Source organism: Ambystoma mexicanum, chromosome 1q, assembly GCF_040938575.1.
Source record: "Ambystoma mexicanum isolate Mex_15411 chromosome 1q, UKY_AmexF1_1, whole genome shotgun sequence".
NCBI classification, from domain to species: Eukaryota; Metazoa; Chordata; class Amphibia; order Caudata; family Ambystomatidae; genus Ambystoma; species Ambystoma mexicanum.
The window spans coordinates 1424107348-1424129634 of record NC_090922.1 but is presented as its reverse complement, the minus strand read 5'-3'; positions in this window follow the sequence as shown (position 1 = coordinate 1424129634).

Below are 22287 nucleotides of genomic sequence, written 5' to 3'. Positions count from 1 at the left end.
AGTCCACCCCTGGCTCCCACTCTTCGTACACACTGATTACACCTCCAACTCTTCGTACACACCGATTATGGCAAGGCGACAGTGGGGGCAACTCATCATCAACCCCTCAATAACTTCTCTTCCAGGATCCTCTTCCTGCACATGGAAGGCGTAGAGGAAGTGGAGTGGTAATGTGTGCGGCCCACCCACCTCACCTGTTCTGGTCCATCTCCTCCACCCACTGCCCGCTCAAGCTTTGGTGACTCGCTGCTAACAGGTCAGCTACTCTCCTCCAGCACCTTCTCCTTCGGTAGTCGCTCCTCTGGATCCTCAGGAGAACAATACATCTCTCCATCTAATTAAGCATTCTGTTGAAATGATACAGACGCAGGGAAAAGTATTAACTGTTTATTGAGTTACAGATAATGTGACAGCAGGCGTCATGAACCACAGCCAACCTTCAACTGAAACTCTCCCTCATTCCAGAGCCTCCCTCTATAACATAACATTCCATGAAAGGAACTGGTGACATCATAACCCGCTTGCTGCAGTGTAAACAAAAGAACTCTATGCACTCTACATAAATATATGAACAGAAACAGTGAGCTAACAGCAATTGTAATCACACCAATAAAAGTATTGAATCTCTAAACATTATAATAAAGCAATATTATGAGAGTCCTAAACCTAACACATCTCCTCCCTTGGCCTTTTCAGAAGATTGAAGCTCACTCTACACGGTAATCTCTGAGCCATGTTGGCCTTTTCCTGGCTCTCCCATTGCACATTCCTGCATTTGCAATATCACTTGTACTTCCAGCATTCTCATCTCCTGCTCTCTCCAGATCTTGGTCATGTTCTACTCCCACTTTGGTGTCACCTGTCATCTCACCATCCACATCATTTTTGTTTCTTATCATACCATCTTCATCCATGTAAGATGAACTCTTAACCAATCTTGACTTAGACCAACATTCTCCCCCTTTTAGAATCACCACATTACCTCTAACAGCTGCAATCTTTTTTGGACCTAAGAATTTGCTCTCCACACATTTGGAACCCAAACGTGGATTCTTTATTAGCACCAGATCACCCCTCTCCAACTTTGTTTCCCTAGCCTTATTGACCTCATCAAATCTTTGCTTGTATGTGTTTTCTGCTTCTTTGATGAGCCTCATTATTTCTTGGCGATCTATTTCTACGCTCGCTGCCATCTCCAGCCAACCTGGACACAACCTGGTTCCAGGTTGTCTGCCTTTCAGCAACACAAATGGCGAAACTTTTGTAATTGAATGAGGGGTTGTAAAGTAGCTCCAAAAAAACTCCTTTAATACCTTTGACCACTCTAAGCCTGACGCCAACTCCAATTGTAAACCACTCTTAACAAATCTGTTTGCTCTTTCAACTAGCCCATTGGCTCTTGGGTGATATAACGCTGTGCGTACATGTTTAATACTGAATTTCTTTAGAAAATGTAACATCCTGTCTGAACAGAATTGCACTCCATTGTCAGTTACCAATACCGTGGGAAAACCCTCTCTGTAGAACACATCTTCCAGAAATGAAATCATCTCAGAAGTAGTAGCCTCATGGAGTGCTCTCCATTCCACCCATTTGGAATGGTAGTCTACCAATACTACCAGGTATTTGTATCCCTCATCAAGTTCTTGTATGGGTCCCACTAAATCGATTGCCACTTTCTCCCATGGCTCACTGGGTACACAAACAGGAGCAAATGGTACTTCCCTCACAACCTTGCTTTTGTCACTTTTCTCGCATTCCTTGCAAAATCTTACTTTCTTCTCTAGCTCACTATCAATACCTGGCCACCAGATGATTGCCTCAAGTACCTCTTGGTACCACCCATTCCTAAGTGCCCTTGATGAGCCACATTTACTAGTTGAGATCTAATGCCACTGGGAGGCACTAGCTTGATCCCTCTTCTGAGTTTGCACCCATCCTCAGACAAATGTAACTACTCCCTTACTTCATAAAATCTGTCATAACACCTATCCACATTATTTTTGTGGGGCCATCCATCCTTAGTCCAAACCATAATCTGATTCCGCTCTTTGTCCTCCTTGTACGCTCGCAACCATTCTTCCTTGTCTATAGCATTGCACTCTCAGCAATACTAAAGTCTTGGTCCCTGATTGTTTCTGTGTTTTCACCACTTCCAACTGGTAGTCTGGATAAACAATCCGCAACCACATTCTCTCTACCTGGTATGTAACATACTTTAAAATTGTATCCTAACAATTCCACCATCCATCTGGAAATTCTCGGTGAGCCCTCGGCCCAATCAGCACTGCTCATGAGTTGTACCAATGGTTTGTGATCAGTCCTAACTTAGAAAACCTGACCCCATAAGAAAAACTTGAAATGGGAAATAGCCCATGACATTGCCAAAGCCTCTCTCTCTATTACAGAGTAATTCCTCTCTGCCCCCCTCAACGGCCTTGAAGCAAAAGCTATCAAATGTTCTACCTTTCCTGAATCATATTCAGATAACATAGCACCCAAACCTAGAATGCTAGCATCAACCGATAATGTGGTTTTCCTCCCTGAAACAAATCCACAAAGTGATGGTGCTTAAACAATCCTTTCTTTTATGGATGTAAAAGCTGATTGGCAGTCTTCAGACCACTTGAAATGTACTCCCTTCTTGAGTAAATTTTTTAATGGGGAAGGCATTGATGCAAAACCATTCACAAACTGGTGATAATATTCTGCCAAGCCCATGAATGACAGCAATTGGTCCTTGTCCTTAGGTGGAGGATCCTTGCTGATTCTATCTACCAGACATTTTTCTGGCAAAATACCTTCATTAGATATGCTGTGGCCTAAATATTCCACTTCTTTAACTGCAATTTTACACTTGCTTCTCTGTACCGTTAAACCAGCCTCTCTCAGTACTGTCAAAACACATCTCAACACCCTCTCAAGTTCACTCTCATTCTCAGCATGTACTAATATATCATCTTGAAATACAGTCACATGATCTACACCCTTCAAAACCTCCTCCATCACTTTCTGGAAGACAGAGGCAGCTGATGCCAGACCAAATGGCATTTGAAGAAATTTGTATGTTCCACAGGAATAATGAACGCTGTGAGATGTTGGCACTGCTTCAAAATTGGCACTTGATGGTATGCCGCTGACAAGTCCATTACAGAGAACCATTTGGGTTCCCCCAAGGTGGCTAGAGTTTCAGCGATAATCGGTAGATGATGTCTCTCAACTAGAATGTTTTGGTTTAAGCTCCTCAAGTCCACACACATCCTCAATTTCCCATTGCTTTTGGTGACTAAAACTACTGGCGACAACCATTCAGTGCCTCCCACAGGTTCAATCACACCCTTGTTCATGAGATCAGTCAACCCTTCCCATAATTGTTCTCTCATATTCAAAGGCATGTGTCTAACTTTGTGAACTGCAGGTTGATGATTTCTTTTGAACTTAATATCATGTTTTAAATGTTTAAGTTTGCCCAAACTTTCAGTGAACACTTCAGGAAATTCTTTAGACCATTTGTCCTCCATTTCCGCTATGGTCACTGGTTCCAGTGCACTAGCTTGAACTCTCACACCTAACTTTCTTTGTTCTTCCCAACCAAGCAACGAAGCACCCTTCTTAGCTACCAGTATGTTGTCTGTGCACCTCCTGCCCTTGTAAAACACTTGTGCTTGAAACTGTCCTAAAATATCGATAGCTGATTTGCCATAGCCACAGGGCTGCACATTTGCAGGCTCAAGTGACTTTGGGTCTTTTCTCACTACATTCCTTAGAGTTTCCTCCGATATGATGGCCCAAGGTGAGGCTATGTCAACCTTCATCATCATTTTGCAACCCTCAACTTCAAATTCATCCAAGGGCCCACTTTGTTCACCGGAGACTGCAGAGATTTGGAAAATGTGTCTGGTAGCTACTTCTTGAGTGGGTGTCACCGTTGACACATTCAATGTCATCCGGCTCACTTCACCACCAGTTTCTCTTGACTCCACCATGTTGATTGATGAGTCTCTGCAGACATTTGCAAAGTGTCCTCTGCACTTACATTTAAAACATTCAGCAAATCTGGCAGGACGTGGGGAAATTCGGACCGTGTTTGGGACTACCACATTTGGTGCACTTTGTGTTCCATCCGTCTCTTCAATTCCCACCAGAACTCAGCTTCCTTCTTTGCCCAACTGCACATACAGCATGTGGTACTTGTTTGTCTATCTCCATTTCCTTTATGTATTGGGTGGTCTGTTCAATGCTCCTAGCCAGTTCAATGGCTTGTTCTAGGGTAGCATCCTTTGCCAGCAGCTTCTCTTGTATTCTTGCATTGTTGGTGCACCTCACCAGTTGGTCCCTGATCAGGGAGTCTGTTAATGTTTCAAAGTCACATGTATGGCTTAGAGTTCTGAGGGAGGCTATGTAAGATTCAGCTGATTCTGAAGGGTCTTGTGTGCGTTGGAAAAATGTATGCCGTTCAAACGTTATATTTTTCTTGGGTTCCTAAGTGCTCTTCTATTTGTTTTAAGGCTATGGCATATTCATCTGCATCTCCAGCCTCTTCCCCCTGGCTTCTCGATAAACCATCAAACACACTTCGTCCTTCAGGCCCTAAGTTATGTAGCAACAATACCTTCTTCCCGGCAGAGCTGAATTTGTCGCCTCCTATAGCCACCAGGTAGTTTTCAAAGATGCCCTACCACCTGTCCCACCTGATCATAGGGCGACCGGGTTCAGCTAAGAAAGGTGTTGGGGGTGATATTGTTGCAGCCATGACTGCTGTGCCCAGGAAGAAGTTAATGCCAAGATCTCAAAGTTCCAGTGCAACCCACTTGTGAATAGCAGATTAGTGGCCAGTTGGAACGCTGGGGCAAATTCATTTTATAAAGTTATGAAGTGTGAGTGGATAATAGGGTGTTCTGCAGGTTCAGGCAGGGGTGGAACATTTATTTTGCTGGACCTTCTTTTTACAGAGCCATCCACTTTGCTGAGGCAGTTGGGAATGAACATTTCCTTTGAGATAGCTGTCCACAGGCAGCTGGCGTAATGAAGCGCAGCTGAGGTTGAATTAGGAGCTTCCTATTTGAGCGTCGTCTCCAGGCAACTGACATCACAAATGTCTTGTTTCCCAGTTGTGGGAGGGCTTGTGCAGTCAAGCCACGCCCCCTTCAGGACGTAGTTGGTTCAGCTGTCCTTGCCACCACGGCACTGCGGCTAGGCCACGCCCCCTATGGCGCACGTGTGGGCTTGCGCGAGCAGAGGCAGGTCTGCGCAGCCACGCGCACTGAAGGCCGCCGCACATGCAAAAAGCGGCCAAGCACGAGCCCATGGAAAACGGGCGCAGAGTGAGTGGAATGCCTCACTGCTTCGATGCCAATTACCACTCTCCCTCATTCCAGAGCCTCCCTCCATAACATAACATTCCATCAAAGGAACTGTTGACATCATAACCCGGTTGCTGCAGTGTAAACAAAAGAACTCTATGCACTCTAATAAATATATGAACAGAAACAGTGAGCTAATAGCAAATGTAATCACACCAATAAAAATATTGAATCTCTAAACATTATAATAAAGCAATATTATAAGACTCCTAAACCTAACACATTCATATCATACCAGTAGAGTATGTTATGCTCATGTAAGCACAGACCACACCGAGTACACCCTTTGAATATTTTAGTGATACGTCTTGAAATTGAGCAAGAGGTTATTCACTCCTGGGTGTGCTTTCCAGTAATTTCATGCGTATTGGCATCACAGATGTCTTCTGTGACGTCATCAGTGGTGTTACCTATGCAATGCCATCGGAGTGCTCTAGTTTCCAGTTGTCAGACGTGATGTAAACCTCAAGGATTTTGTTGAATTAAGCTGATTCGACTAAACTACATTTTTTCAATGAATTTCAGTGGTTTTGTTCCACTAGGTGCCAGATTTACAAAGCGTTCTACAATGGGATTAAGCCATTGTAAAACGCTTTTGTAAATCAGCCTATACATCTCTAAGGGGCCATTCCCTTCCTCGTCTACAAAGGTTTCATTGCCAGGTCCTATTACATCTTTGCTTTCTTAATAAACTGCGCAGTAGAGGGCCAGAGCGGTGATGATGAGCCTTAACCCACATTTCTGTTCCTTCTCTGCCAACACCAACACATTTTGCACTTCTGCACCTACAACCTTTAACCTTAAAATGTGCCGTGGCCAGCATGAAGGGCTATGGCCTCATTACAAGTATGGTGGAGCAGGAACAAATTGATGGTAACGGAATTACTGACAATGTTCCCGCCCTGGAGTGGAGGATTTACCTGCACCATCGTCCTGAAAAGTCAGCAGAATTACTGCACCGGAATTACTGCTACGGTAATTCCACCAAAAAAGTCCCTCAGAGTGCTACGGACTCAAAAAATAAGGGGATTTGCACTGCCACCACCACTGGTGATGTGGCAGTAATTCCGCCAGACCAAGTGACGGCAAGGGTAATACCCTTGTGGTATTATGGCGCATTTAATGCCAGAATACCGGCCAACCCTTAATCAGGCCACTTAAGGCAGTGCAATAAGGTCATTTTTCTACCAAATCTCAGACAACTCTTACTGTTTCTGGTAATATTTCCACAGTAGCAATACATATATACAACCCATCATTATTTTAACTTGCAAATAAAAATCACATTCATTTTTAACTTTGCAATATTTTCGATTACAGACATAAAGAGGCAGTTTAAAATACAAACCATGCATCCTCCTTCAATTTTTAACATTCGTGTCCGTTCTTAAAAGAAACTCTGGTTCAGGTAAATAGGGTTGAGAATGATGAACGGGGAAAGAGAAAACTGGCAACGTGTAACTTAAAAAAGAAACTGTATTTTTTTTATTTGGTTTAACACAAACAGCAAAAAACTTTGAGTTTTGAAACTAACCAAAACGGCTTCAAGTAAAAAACAAAAGAAATGTGTGACAATATATTAAAAGACTACCCTTAACATGGGGAGTTCATTCCCCCATTAAAGTGCCACACAATATATGATTTGTCTGATTCAGTCTAGTCCTGTCTATGACTCATATAGAGCCATGTAGATCCCTCCCCGTATGCCCCCAATAAGCGAAGAACCAGGTCAGGGTACAGAAAGAATATATATTTATTAAATAATAGGTTCAATGAATATTTGCACCAAATGATTGCACACGCCACCTTCTCTGTGGCACAATACAAAGCTTCAATACAAAAACTCAGTTTTGGGGATTTCACTCTTGGGTCTCATGTACATGGAACACCGGCCAAATAAACTGTTCAACCCTCGTGCCCCACACAAACCCCTCAATGTCAAAATTAAACAATATCCTGGAACATTACAAGATCATGAGCATTAGCACTCCTTGATAAGGTTCAGATATAAACCAACTGCAACCTTTTTCTATTTTCAAAAGCAATTTCACACTTGCAGCGCTTGTCTGTTTAATTTCCCTGTACACTTGAAGCGGCTAGTAGTTTTGAAAGCAGCAGTCTTTAGAAAATATTTTGGATTGATTAAACCCTTCTTTCTTCTTCACCGTGAAGCAATAAAACATTTCTCTTCTATCAGGGTCATTTTCTCACTCTCAGGAGAGAGTATACACTGTTCAATTAGGAACTACTCTGTCTTTCATTTAGCAAAGCACTTCTCTAACCCGCACTACCAAACCCAGACCTTCAGTTACATTCAGCACCCCTCTGCCTAAAGGCCAGGTCTGGGGAATGGGGACAGTTAGGAATTCTGTTTTTAGACAAAGGGGCCACTTCCTATTATGGAGTTCTGGGGTTGTCAAGGAAAATAGGTGTAACCGATTATATTAAGAAACTATAGTTTTTATTCACACTGGAAGTGAGTTTTGTTCATTTAGAATGTTAACAGAATCACCCTGTGTTATTTAGCTATAGGGGAATTAATTGAATTATTATTGATTAAAATATACTACGGGTCTACTTCCATACCCAGCACCCAGCAACTAATGGGCAGGTATTAAATAAAATAAATCCCCACACTTGGTTCTGTTGAACAAACTACTTATATTGAATTTCTGGGTTCATCATTTGGGCAAGACATCAGCATTTCTGGACCCTCTCTTTGGGAAGCACAGGGATCTGGTCAGGTACTTCAGTCATGGATATCCATCATCATTCATCCCTCTATCTTGCTCTCCTTAAAAATATCGCTGCCTCTTTAGTTTTTCTCAATTATGGTCTCCCAGGCAATGTTATATCTCCATCCAGCTTTCAATAGTTCCACCAGGATGACTTCAGGCAGCTGTCCTGCAATTTTACATTCTGCAACCCTCTTTCAGTATTCACGCAGATGCTTTTTTACGAAGTTCTCCCTTTTCCAGCGTGTGCAGCCACTTTGTAACCTCAAAGTCAAACCTCAGAAAAAAATGTTACTAGGGGGTGTTAACTTATTATCCCTGAATTTTAATTGGACCCCTTTGGTCCTCTCCACCCCCAAGGCCCAAACCATCTCTGTTGATAGGCCCCCGGAGTTATATAATTAAATTGACGGGAAGGATGAATCCACCCCCTGGAGTTCTCATTTTACACTTTAAAATCTTTCACCTACAAATTCTCTACTTGACAAAACCTTTATTTTACAAATAAACATAAGAACATATATATGTTTGGGTTCCTCTACTCATTCTGCTCGTAAAGAACTAATGCTCATCTCTGGAGGAGGTTGCAGGCCTGACAGACCTTTTTTCATACTTTATTCACAAAAAAATAGAAGTCTGTATCACCAAACCTTACACCCAGTTACATGATTGTGGATTTTACTGCCTCCCAACATTTAGTCTCGTGACATTGCCTGTGGAGTTAGAAATACATTTTAGGTGCGACTCCTGTCCCATAGGTCAGATTTTGATTGAACAACGGCCTTGGGATACACTTTAAATGAAACATGTCCCATTTCTGTAAGTATCATGGTGCCAAAGCTAATGGGAAAAATGTGATTCCTAATATAAACGTATGGTAACATAATAACATACATATGATTCTGACCATCAAACAGCACCCTAAGTTTAATTTCTTGTTTGAGGTTTAATTTCCCCTAGGAGCATCTGCTCCAGTCTCTGCAGTTCCATTCTTGATATTAGTTTGATTTAAAGACATCAGCCTGCCTTCTCCCATGGCTAATGGGTGATCTGTTGCTTACCTCAGAGAGCACACCTCAATAAAACGCCTTCCTGGTCACTTGAGTGTTTTGAAAAGAAAATGTGCTCTTCTAGGGAAATATAAACTTAAAGTCATGCCTCTAGAAACAGACACTTATATTTGTGAAGGTTATTCTGTGATTGCAAATGCCATACTTTCATTGTAGAATAAGCTTTTAATTTTTCTTGGCTGTATCAGTTTCACGCAAGGCGCAATCAGTACGCAGATTTCTCTTCATTTGAAACAGCATTACGATATGTTGCAAATGCAAATTAAATTCTGCTCTTCAGTTTACCATTCACAATGTGCCATTCCAATTCCCTTCTGCAACCTGGTTTCATTTTTTTTTATATATTCCTTGCTTCCACTGCAGAAGTACACACATTTGAATCCTCTAGATACACTAACAGTGTTAACATTTTTGATGCTGGCCTTTCAATCTGCCAGTGTGCCTTCCCAATACAAGAAGGTATTTCTGCACATTTTGGGTGTAGTATGACCTTTCAGTTTATTTGATCCTGGTGCTGCAATTATACCCCACACATGTACTGGCACTAATCATGGCGAATGCCCATGCCCCCACCCGTAGCACAGAACTGCTACCATCAATGATCCCTGGGTAATAATAATTGATGCAAGATATCATCACCACCTCTACCACAGGTGGGGCTGTAGGTTACAAGCCCTCCAAAGCAGTCTCAGAAGACTCAGTTGTGTGAGATTATTTTGCTGTGTCTGCAGCATACCTGGCAGTGGGACTGCAATGGAGGCCACAGCTATTGGCGCTGAAGGAGGTTTGGGATGCAGCAGATACTGATGTGGCAGGTGGTGGCATCATCACAAGTATATTTATCCCCACAGAGTGGACCACCAGCCTCTTGAAGTGGTCCTGGAAATCCTTCTGCACCTTGTGCCATTGCTGCTGGGTCCAAACTGTGGTGTGTCCATACTGTGAATTGTCTACTCTCCATATTGTTCCTGTAGAACATGCACAGGTACTTGTCCACCTTTGCTGGTGCCCTCACGCCTGGCACACAGTAATACTACCAACAAAGACATGGCACCCTTGAACTCTGGTGTTACCGGTGGGGGAGGTTGTGACTGGGCCACCAATGACACCAGTTGAGATCTGTCCTCTTCCACCACCTCCTCCCTGATGGCTTCCTGATGGCTTCCTCCTGAGAGATGGTTTCCAGAATGCGATCCTTCCGGCCCTTCTCCTCCTCTAGCTGCAAATCTGGCACATCCGATTCCATTCTCCGGAGAAAAGCAAAAGATAAAAAGCTAAATAAAAATAAAAAAAGAAATTGGATTCTAACTATCCCAGTGGAAAAAATACCCCAAAAGACATACAGACACACTACAAAATCGACATCACAACAAAGGTAACACAAGTAAATGAAACACATTGAAAAGGAGGACAGGAAAGACCTTGTATTGCGTCAAAGAAACAAAGGGTTTTAGAGCAACACCTTCCCCTCTGCCGAGGGGAGCCAACTTTTGAATCTCCTGGGGGTGTCAGTTGCCAGATTTTAGGGACGTTCCATTCAAAGGATAGGAATAGTTTGGCAGACTGCATTTCCCGGGGGTGCCCGTGCCTCAGAGTACCTGCGTACTTGTCACGCATGTCAATGCCCATTCTCCATCGTTCGTGGTACTCTAGCCACTAAGATACAACTTATGACGTAAACACTACAATGATGTCTCCTATCCAGAAATCATTGAATTCCCATGACAGATATAGCGACTTGAAAAAAAAAATAGTTTGTGTAGTTATGTCACCAAAAGCACTGTGGTGGGAATCACCATGTTTAGATGAATAATTCATGATTTTCTCACTAGATACTGGATGAATCCACTTAAAATTGTCATTCAACTTTCTTACCTACTCTTTGCATCTTCCCTTTCTGTCCATACATTGAAAAACTCTCACCTGTAGGTGTTTTTTTCATTTATGCATTACATATGAATATCACAATTCTCCGCCAACAAACCACATTGCTATTGATGTGCTTGCCTGTGTGTCATTCCATCGATGGCAATGTTTGCTCAAACAGTACAGATTATCTCTGCACAGACTTTGCCATTACACACAAAACCATTCTACTTGTGATCCTGGTCCTGTCTCACTCTTTTCTCCCTCACCCTAATTAACACTATATTGGTCTATAAATACTTTTTTAAATACCTGGCCTTTATAGAAAAATCACAATTCACAACCCATGGCACCAAACCAATCAGCCATTAAATAATTCAGTACGTCCAAACTCTGCAGAGGGATTCAGAATTTTTTCCCAAACAGTATAGAATTCTCAATAGTCCAACACCATCAGTACAAACTTAAGGTCTGATGTACAAAATTGTTTTCAATGGGACTTTCCTATCTTAAAACATTTTGGTAAATCAAACCCTAAATCTTTTGTTTAAACTTCCTTGGACCTTTCTCACATTCACTTCTTGGCTTTCCCCCGCACTACTAAACAGATTTTTTATATGTGTTTTTTTAAAACATTTCCTGTATATGCACATTTCAATGTCTGACGGACGCTTCGAAATCATGATGTTTTCTGAAACTGACGGGAAACGCCCTCCACATTTATGAACGGTCCATGGCGAGTACATATGATGAATGCACTCACGCCCCTGCATCTCTGTTGCAATTTAAAGCAAACCATGTTTTCCTCCATGCAGCATATTCAGCAGCCCAAATCCCCACACTGCCCTGAAAACAACAAACTCATTATGTTAATTACACTTAGGAAGCGATATCTTCATTTATTTCAAAACAAGGGGATACTATCTATTATATTCATCACCCACCAACTGAGCCCTCCCTTTATTCCCACTTTTCAAATTGCACTATTTTTCTTTTAAAGTTTTGTTTGGGATGCAAAAAAATAATTTCACGCCATGGTTTTATAAAATTGGTGGTGGGTGGTGTAACAGTTTATTGAGAAGCCACGCTCAACACAGGGAGTTCCTTCCCTCCTCAAACAAAAATGGTTAATCTTAGTTGTTTTATTCAGCTCTATCTCTAATTCATCTAACACCCCATAAAACCCTCCCTCTGAGCTACCAATGAGCTAAGAACCAGGCCGGTGTACAGGAAATATATATATAGTTTTTTTTTAATTAGAACTGATAGAAATCACAATAACCTACACAGGCCACTGTGATGCTAGAAATGCCCTATGGAGGGACATGGCCTCCTGTCCTTGTCCTACCACCTCTCTGTGTGTGTTTTGTGCCACTGAGGTCCCACCTGGACCTCTGGCAGCACAGGTCTTTATTCTTATCTTTTGGTGAACATCACCCATGGGATACCCTTCTGGTACCCATGGGTGGGCGTACACCCTTGTATCCTTTATGTGTGTTTTTTGGCACCTGTGTGTTTCCCACAGAGCAGGGTATGAGCTGGTGGCAGCTACATGCTGACTTGGCAGTGGCTTTGACTGTCCCCCATTTTTGAGACACCCAGGCCCTGCCGTAGGAATCAATGTATTCCTGTTAGGAGGCAAAATTGCCCCCGTGGCCTCTTGGATTTCTATGGCTTTTTACCTTGTTTCCCAAATTCCTGAGAAGCCCCGACTCTCTGTCCCTACCTCCTGAATGGCTGTTGGGTGGAAAACGCATATATGTCTTTGTTGTTCACTTACCCCGTGATTGGCTTATTAATTTATTTATTTTAATTTTTGTAACACGCCAACATGCCCGCAAGCCTCAGGGCGCACAGAGGACAAGAGACAAGACATACTAACATGAACCTGCAGAAAGAGTAAAGATCGGAAGTTCTTAGTCAAGGTTGAACAGGTGGGTTTTTGCAGCCTTTTTGAAAAGAGAGTAATTCTGAATCTGACGTATGGCAGCTGGTAGTAAGCTCCAAAGCATGGGGGCCTGACAGTCAAAACTAGTGCCTCAAAACCTGGTAAGTCTGGATGCAGGCTGGTTAAGCACAGTGGCTAAAGTAGAGCTGGGAATTCTGTTCTTGATCTTAATTCGCTCTGATAGGTATGTGGGACTTGTTAGAGTCACACATTTGTGCGCTAGTGTGAGCATCTTGTGCGTTATTCTCTGTTCTCCAGAATGACACCCAGTGTTTTCACTTTCTTTAGGACAGTTATGACATTCTCTGCAATCAGGAAATTGGAGTAGTCTGAGGTAAGCTTACTCCGAGTGTTTTTGGTAGTGACAATCATCAACTCGGTTTTATTATTGTTGAGAGCCAGGGAGTTGCAGGCCATCCAATTCTGGATAGCTCTGTAGACGTTGTTAAGAGTATTGACATCATTATTGTATTGGCCACTGCGCTGAATGACAACCTGAGTGTCATCAGCATAGTTTGTATACTGGAAACCCAGGCTGTTCAGAAGATCTAGTAGTGGTCGGATGTACAAGTTGAAGAGTATATGCGACAGGTAAGAGCCTTGTGGAATGCCGCAAGTTTGAGAGATCAGAGTGGAGTGGTTGTTGTCAACACAGACCCTTACCATGTGCGGTCCCAAGAAGGAGGCAATCCATTTGGATGCCAGCGTGGAGCAGTTTGAGACCTCTCCAAGCCTTTTAGGTGGACATACCATATATGGCTCTGGGGCTCACTCTTGTCAGACTAACTGGAGCCTTCCCAGGTGTTGTGTGTGTGGGTACATCTTAGGGTTGAGACCCGTGTGAATGGAGTTTGAACTGAACTTGCATTCTCTGTTGTGGGTGTCTGGTTTCTTTGTGTGTGACACAATGAATGAGACAGCCCTGACTGTAACTGACATGGCAGTTTAGTGTGCTGAAAGGCTGGGTGCTTTCCGCAATCCACATTCCTTTGTTATGCGTGTCTGTGGAGTGAATGGCCCGAATGGCTTTGAGCCTGATTGGTTGCCTGCCTGCATGAATGCCCTGCTGTGTGATTGACTGACTGAGCAGGCAGATGTGTATATCTCTGGAACTCTCACCAATTTGTTCAGTAGCTGAAGTCAAAGCTTAGCAAGAAGAAGCTGCTCCTTGAAGCCCAGCTGGATGAGAAGTCTGCTACTGCATTTCTACAACAATCCGAAAGCTGTTTTGTTTCCCAAGTACTGATCCAGAGAGGGCCTGCAAAGGAGACCTCTTCCCGAGATATGAGGGACATCGTGCAAAACTACTGCTCTTCATCAAAGTATCCTGGAAGCCAGTCTTTTGTGTCTGCCGTTCAGAGAAGAGGTCTTTGAAATGCAGAGGAGGAGTGCCAGACATCTCAAGCCAGAGAAGTCCATTGGTGTCGCCAAGTGTCTGGAGGTGAGGATTGTGACCGCTGGAAATGGGGAGTACTCTGGCATACTGCTTCTGGACACCCAGAGCTGTGAAAGTTCCAAACTGCTGAAGAACATTAGAATGGACATCCTTGCAGTTACCACTGACCACTTTTTCCCACCGGAGAGAGCCCAGAGTTGTTAGGTGCCGTATAAGGTCCACCAGTGGGCTGCCTGTCACCAGAAGCTATCAAAGTCATTGTGAGGGCCCAGACTTGGTGAGGGTCCAAGGTATACTCCAGTGGTTGAGATCAGATTTCCAGAAGCCATCCACAAGCCTGTGCTGTGGCTGCAGCACCAAAGTACTGAAGGTCGGAAAACCGCAATATTCCAAAACCTGACACCAAGAGTGACCTATGCGCCCGTCACCGCCAGAAGTCATCAACGAGTCCCAGGCTTTTTGTCTTTATCCACCAAGCCTTTAAGGAGACCATGGCAATTTTCTTCTTCATAGGTCTATAGTCATAGAAATTGTCGACCAAAGGAGAGCACCACAAAGAGCCCAAACTGCTGCCATTCCGAAAGGCTTTGGTTCCTTTTCATTCTTGGATTCAGCATCCCAGTGGCTCCTTCTTCCTTCTTCCAAAGGGGGTCCATCCTCGGAGAGAATCGTTGAGTAAAGCAAAGAAACTCTGCCACTTCCCCTGCCAAGGCACCGAAGGTACTGTGACAAGGAATAGTATCTTCCAGCCTCAGAAGTCGTCCATTGGTCCCTGATTCGTCTTGGATCCTGTTCTCCGGTGGCCTCTCAGGTACTTCGGGGTGGTAGAACCTTTTAAAAAAAAGCAAAATGTTATTGAACATTATTGGACTGGGCTGTAAAAGACCACATAAGGGATTCCCTAACTTTTCTATTAGAGGTTGCCCATCTGGGGGATCCTCACTCAGAATTACCTGTCCAGTCTAAAGAAAGCATTCTGCCACTGTTCATAACTAACCTCCCCTACTTTCCTTTTCTATGCTGGTTACCCCTTATTTAAGAATTCACCTGCCATTTAAAATGGACTGCTGTTAGTGCAGTTCTTACTGAATTTAAGTAGTGTGTGGTACCACCTAGAGTGTATATATTTACCATTATCTGAATATGTATTTCATGTACAAAGTGTTAATATTTATATGAATGTATAAAACCTTATTTTATATAAAGAATGTGTTTTATCACCTAACATAGTGTGTGTACATTCCTTTGTGGGAGCTTTGGGGAAACACTGTACTTGGGAACTTGCCTGCATCACCTCCTGAAAGCTTAAGTCTGGCTGCTCGCACATATACCAAATTGAGAGCCTTGCTGGGGTTTTTCTGTGCCTTTACCCTACCATATAGTGGGCAGAAGTACAGATACCACTCTCCAGTCTTTACAGCCACCTTCTTTGTGGCTTACAATTAACTTCTTGTTACAGAAATGAATCACACTAATTATAATACTTTTCTTTTTTTTAATTACACTTTTGGTTTAAAATAAACACAGATTGATTTAGCGGGTTTGTTTTCAGATGCCCCTCCTTCAAAGGCCTGTGCTTGGAAAGCTGGATGGTAAAAAGTGGGATTATTTGAGAATTTGGGATTTCAGACCCCTCTACTTAAAGGCCTGTGGGAAGCTGGACCAAATGATTACCCAATTAAATTACAGTGTATAGTTTTCAGCGCACACTGGGAATGAGCTTTGTTAATTTTGAATTCTGACAAAATTCACCCTCTGGTCTACTGCCAAGGGGAATTAATTAAATTAAAATGTTTAGTTAAATTGGCTAAGGATCTACACAGTTGTGCTCCCCTGCCCCTGTCCACTATAAAGGGAATGAATTTAAGGCCAGCAGATTCCCCCACCTTTTGGGCTCCCAGGGTTCAATTCTACTGATATAGAAAAAATCTGTTTAAAGTCAGGAAAGTCAGCTGCATGTCAGTACACTCTGGAAGAACAGGGTTTGGTCTGGTCACTCCACTCTCAAGGATGGCCTACAGCTCTCCACCATTGGACATAGTCTGCTTTTAGGCCTTCCTAGAGATAGACAGCTCCAACTAGAGGAAATCTCTGTAAAGTCTCCTTTTGGTTATTTCCTGGCAGCTGTCAGATGGTAATTTTCAGCAGCTCTCCCGATGCTAAATTGCAGCAGCTCTGCCCCTTCCTCATAGGGCACCCACCTAATATAGCAGCAATGACACCATCAAGTTTACAATCTTGGGGAGCACCCTGTGACAGTTCTCGCAAATAGGATTGGTCGTTTACCCTTCTCTCTGCTCCCAACTCGAGGCCCTCTTTAAGGATTGGTTTAGAAGTCTGGAGCTGATATATGACAATTCCCATTTACAATCCCCCTTGTTCTCATGTCAAATCTTTTGCAAGAACTAGTTATGTGGCAAAACATCATATTTTTACTAGCAACTGCCATAATATATGTATTTTCTGATTCAGCTAATCAGGAGGAATTTAATAAATCAGCAGTGTCCTCACCATGTTGCACAGCCATTTGGCAATTTGCCACCGTTTCTACAAAAAGCATAACGGTTGGGAACATTTAATTTGTTCTCCATATTCCTAATTTTACCCTTCACCAGCATGCCAATTGTTGCATTTCGGGACATGTTAAAAGCAAACAGAAACACATGTTAGCAAGCCATTATGATTCCCTAAGTTGCAGATGGAGGAATTCTATATCACCAAAACATCTTTGAAATTATCCAAAAAAATACACATGTATACAGTGTGATTTGTAGTTTCTGAGGAAAATCCAAAATTGTTACAGTCCCTTTAAGCAAAGCTAATCTTCATATGTGCAAATATGGGGTTCCCTTCCTCCAGGCCATGTGTCTCTCTGGGCCAACCTGCTTGATTATTCTCTTTATTGTTTGAGGTGTAGGGTGTAGATCATAAATGGGGGATGCATTTGCTACACAGAGATCCCCCACTGCAGACATCTGGCATCCTGCCCTCTTATCTGAAAAGCTTCAATTTTCCTGTGTTTTGTTCTCCAAAGTTCAGCCTTAATTATAGCCCCTGTGTTCACACCTCCCCCCTACTTTGGTATGCACCAGCCCAAGCCTTTGGAACTGCCCTCAGAGACAGTAGGTCTATGGAAAGTCTGTTTTCACAACCTATTACTAGGACATTTTGTTTGCAGTTGTAAACAATTAGGATGCAAGCCAGGCTTTCAGTGGGGAGTTCTTTATGAATTTTTGCCCAGAGCCCCACCATTTGTACTTGGCTGAAATGGACTCACATATTGCATTTTCTAAAATTAGCTTTGATTTCTGGATTTATGGTGTGCTTTCAAGGTCCACCTTGAATTATCTGATGTTCATTGTCCTACTGAAAAGTGAGTCTGAATTGTCACAATGCACCACATTTAGATGGGTGGCAATTTCAGTGAAAATGCTGCATTTATAGCCAGTAATGTAATGTGCTTTTTCCAATCTGAACTTGGATTACATTTTTGTTTTAGCCTTCTCTGGATTTTCCTTGCAGAAAGACACCTGTATAGTCCCACAGGAACTTTTCATGGCAACCAAGCAGGCCTTTCTTTTCAAATGTGTTGCTGGCGTTTTGCATGTGAAGCATAATCTACCTTAGTTTAACACATGCACCATGTCTTTTGACTGACATCTTTATGTCGATTGGGGAACATTTTTCTCATGTCTTACTTGAACTTGCAAACACACATCCAAAGCCGTTTTTTTGTGTCAGTGTTTAAAAATAAAAAATGCTGCTTTTACTTTAGTAATGACAGGTAGGACTTTTTCATATGGCCCTTCAGTTCTGTTAGTTTGGAGCCTTTGATTACATCCCACAGCGATGGGTGCAACTAAGGCTCCCCACATGTGCAGCACCATTGAACATTTGTATTTATTGATTTTATATAGCACTTTACTCCAAAGCGCTTACACCCTTAAACTGTATAAACACTTAAAAAAAAGAATCATGATTGTTCTTTCTCAAAGCTAGCAAAAATATCATATTGTAAAAATGCCAGAAGTTGAAAAGTGAAAAGCCTGCACTGTGTCAAGGGAGATGTACAAAATATGTTGGTGGCTCTTTTTTTTTTTTTTTAAAACACTGGGTGGATTTTCAGAAAACTATAAAAAGGTACTCCAGCTACACTGCTGCTCCCAAAACATGTTTAAAATCTGTTCAGCGGTAAAGACTGCATGTCAGTTCACCTCTTTTACTATGGGGAATCACAGGATTTATTATTTATTCACACACACATGCACAAACACACACACACACACATGACATGAGGGACATGAGGGACACCGCAACCTCCAACTAAAGTACAGCTTTATCTTCTGAGTGCTGCAATTTCCTTAAATATACTGTCATCCCAAGCACTAGATTTATTAGTGTTTAGGATGAAAGTGTATTAGGGAACAAATGGCACTGCTAGGTCCCTGCGCCCTGCTGGCCCGGCCAACAGGGTGTGCCAACAGGACCAGTGTGGCCAAAGTCCTGCGCTGAAATGGCCGGCGCCTGAAGGACCAACCCTAAAGAAGGCACACAAAGATAGAGGGTGCAGGCCCATGAATAGATTTGAAGAGTATTCAGGGAAATAGAAAGTTGACTTGATGGCTATTCACTGTGGATTTGGTGGGCAGAGGTAGCAGGGGACTGTGGGCTATTATAAAGAGTGTAAGTTGCAAAGTTCAACATGTTATTTAGAGGGCAAATTAATTGATTGGACAGACCAGGAGGAAACTGACCCCGTGCTCAAATCTGCTGAGTGCAAGACCAGATTTGATAGTTTTGGTGGAGTGGCGGGTGTGGAGAGGGCAGGACTTACAAATGTTGAGTAGGTTCAGTCTTCTTGCGGATGTGGTGGTAATAAATTGGTGGAGTCTGAGTTTGGTGTCATAGAGGACCCCAACGTTGTAAGCGTCAAAGCCTGGTGTGAGAAAGTTTCTTACGGTGCAGATTCAGCAGTTTCTGTATAAATCAAACAAGTTTCTTCAGGTCGATTTAATGTACATCAGGGGTGTTGCTAGGTCTGCAAAAGATCTCGGGCTGCGCTAATGTCTGGACGGCTGGGACTCATGGCTAGCTAGCCTTTTGGATATAGCCCCTGAGCTTCTATCCGGGGCTACAACCAAAAGACCCGGGTCTATAGCCCCCTCAGCCGTCCCTAGCATCGCCTCTGATGTGCATCCATTTGTCATGAATTCCTGCCGCAAGATTTATATAATGCAGTCACCGATACTAGCAAGACGTACCATAGACTTGAACCCAATCTGTACCTCGAGGCAACCCATCTCTCCATTTTGGCTAAATTACATTCAGTCAACATCACATCAAGCAAAGGCTATCAGGACCTGGATTGCATCGCATGACATTATTTTAGTTCAGGGGTCAGCAACCTGAAGTTCTACATAAGGTTTGGACTACAACTCCCATGATCCCTCAGCACTAACTATCGTGACTAGGGCTGCTGGGAGATGTAGTTCATAACATCTGGACAGCTAAAGGTTCCAGACTCTTGGTTTAGTTGGTCTATGAGCCTAGAAAGGTCTCAATACAGCTTTCCAGTTATTCCAATCGAGTTATTCAGTCTCTCTTCGGCCCCAATCCTGGAAAGTGCCAATTCAGCGACACATAAGCACAGTGCCCATGGGGCCTGAGTCTCCCAAAGCCAGCGTGGTGACATCAGGTTTCATTTCTGGTAATTTGTCTTGACACTATGGTACGTGATCTGGGGTCACTGGGTAGGAAGTGAATATTTTCTGAAAAGCCACAGTGCGCTTTTAAGGCTTTCCAGGATTATAGAAAAAATCGCAATGTTCTGCTCCGGCTTTGCTGCATTTGTCTTCTAAGGACACTGTGCCCGTCAGCAGATTTTTTTTTCTTTCTTTCTCTCTCAACTTTCCTGACAGCATGAAAAAAAATCCCCAAATCAGCCAATTTTTTTGCACAGTCAATTGTTACTGGTATGTATACAGACCTCCGGCAATATGCTCAGTGCTATTGCTTGTAAATGCGCGCCTGAAAGCTCTGCTAAATGTAATCTCATGCTCAAAGTTTAAGTTGGATCTTTGCATATTCACATACATTTAACCTGTATTATATATCAGCAACCCAGAAATGTAACGACTAACTAATTTGTGTTTGAATTGCAGCTGCAATGTGCACCAACTTGACAGTCTATCATAGATCCCATCAAACAACCATATAATAAAAATGATATATTTACAAGTCATTGACTAATGCGTGCATATCACCATCTACGGGGCTCCACTATTATGCATGCACGCCTGCACTTATAGCCTCTGCACGAGCGTGCACGCCTCCAAGTAAACAGGGAGAATGCTTTGGCCTCACGACATCTTACCGACCATTAATAACTGGGGCCCTGATTCATGGGAAAGGGCGCATAAGACCTGCAAAGCCTGCGCACCAAGGACGACTCGGCGTGGCCCGCCCTGCAGAAGAAAATCTGCGTGCTGCGCGTATTCATGGAAATGTACACGCAAAGCGGCCCTATGCGCAAGTCGCGGCTGGAACGCCCACGACACGCCCACAGGCAGAGCCTTCCCAACCATGGAAACAGATCTTTGCACACACCTCACGTGCGATGCAATGCACCTCAGAAAAACTGCCTTCGGACCCCCACAACCAGGCCAGCACCCTGGTGGGGGAAGCGTGGGGTCCCCCCTAACTATTCCCTGCACCCCTTTCGACATGCGTACCACTTATCGTAAACATTTTCATATCCCGGTACACATGCTTGCGAACCCCTGAGTCTGAACCCCAAAATCAACATGCAATCTTACCCCTGTGCAAATATTCCTATGATCGAGGGTCTGTACGCCTGCCTTCGGATGACGGATTGAATGGGGGATTTGCTTGCTCACTTCCCTGATGAGAGATTGCACGGTCGGATCCATGAATACGTTTTGTTCTGTGCATTAGTGGGCCTGCGGTGGACTGCCTGCGGGCTGTCCCTAGTAGCGGCCACATTTTTCCTTGTTCTTCCTCACTTTCCGAGTTCCACCACCTATCCTGTCCTCTGCACAAGCCACAACTACACTCTGAGTGTAGTTTTGCGCAAGGCACTCAGCCTCTCGCAGTGATGTGCCGAGCAGGCGCAAAGTACCTGCAAAGTTTGAAAAAGTACTGCGTATTCGATTCCATGAATCGATAAACAGAATTTTGCACGAGGTTTGGCGTGCAAAGTCCCTATTGTCCATGCAGATAATTCCATGAATCGGGCCCTACATGTCTAAGAGCAAAAGAACCCTAGACCGACTCCTGTTTCTAAGAAAATAAACCATTTCTCCATTGCTCCCTGATTGGTCACACTCCAACATGACCCCATATTTTCATGCAGTTTTGCATCCCTATCTTCAACTCAGGTTTCTTTTTTGATGTACATGATTGGCTGTGCGGATACCAATTATGGAGTGTTGTTAGGTACATGGTAGAAGGCAGGCAGGATCTATCGGAGTAAGCCACCGCTCTGTAATCTTTGGTCTGCCACATGTTTTCGACTACAACTCCCATCAGCCTTAGTCAGCATAATCAATGGTGAGGGATCATGGGATTCGTAGTTCAACACATCTGCAGAACTACAGTTTGCAGATCCCTGGTAAACCCTCTATTCTCTGCTTTGTGTATCCATCTGCATGCACACTAGTGCGTTGTAAAGGCATACAGATAGCCTTGATAGTGGCAGAGTGCATGCTCCTAAAGGCAGGGGAATACTGGGGTGTGTCCTTACTGTATAAAAGGCGGAGGTGCCCTATTCCCCTGGCGGAATGTATTCACTTCTAGAATCCTTTCCCAGCTTCACAATACCTGTTCAGTAACGTAAGTACCTGGGCATTTGATCTTAGTGTGTGAAAATGGAATGAGATTTTTGGTATCT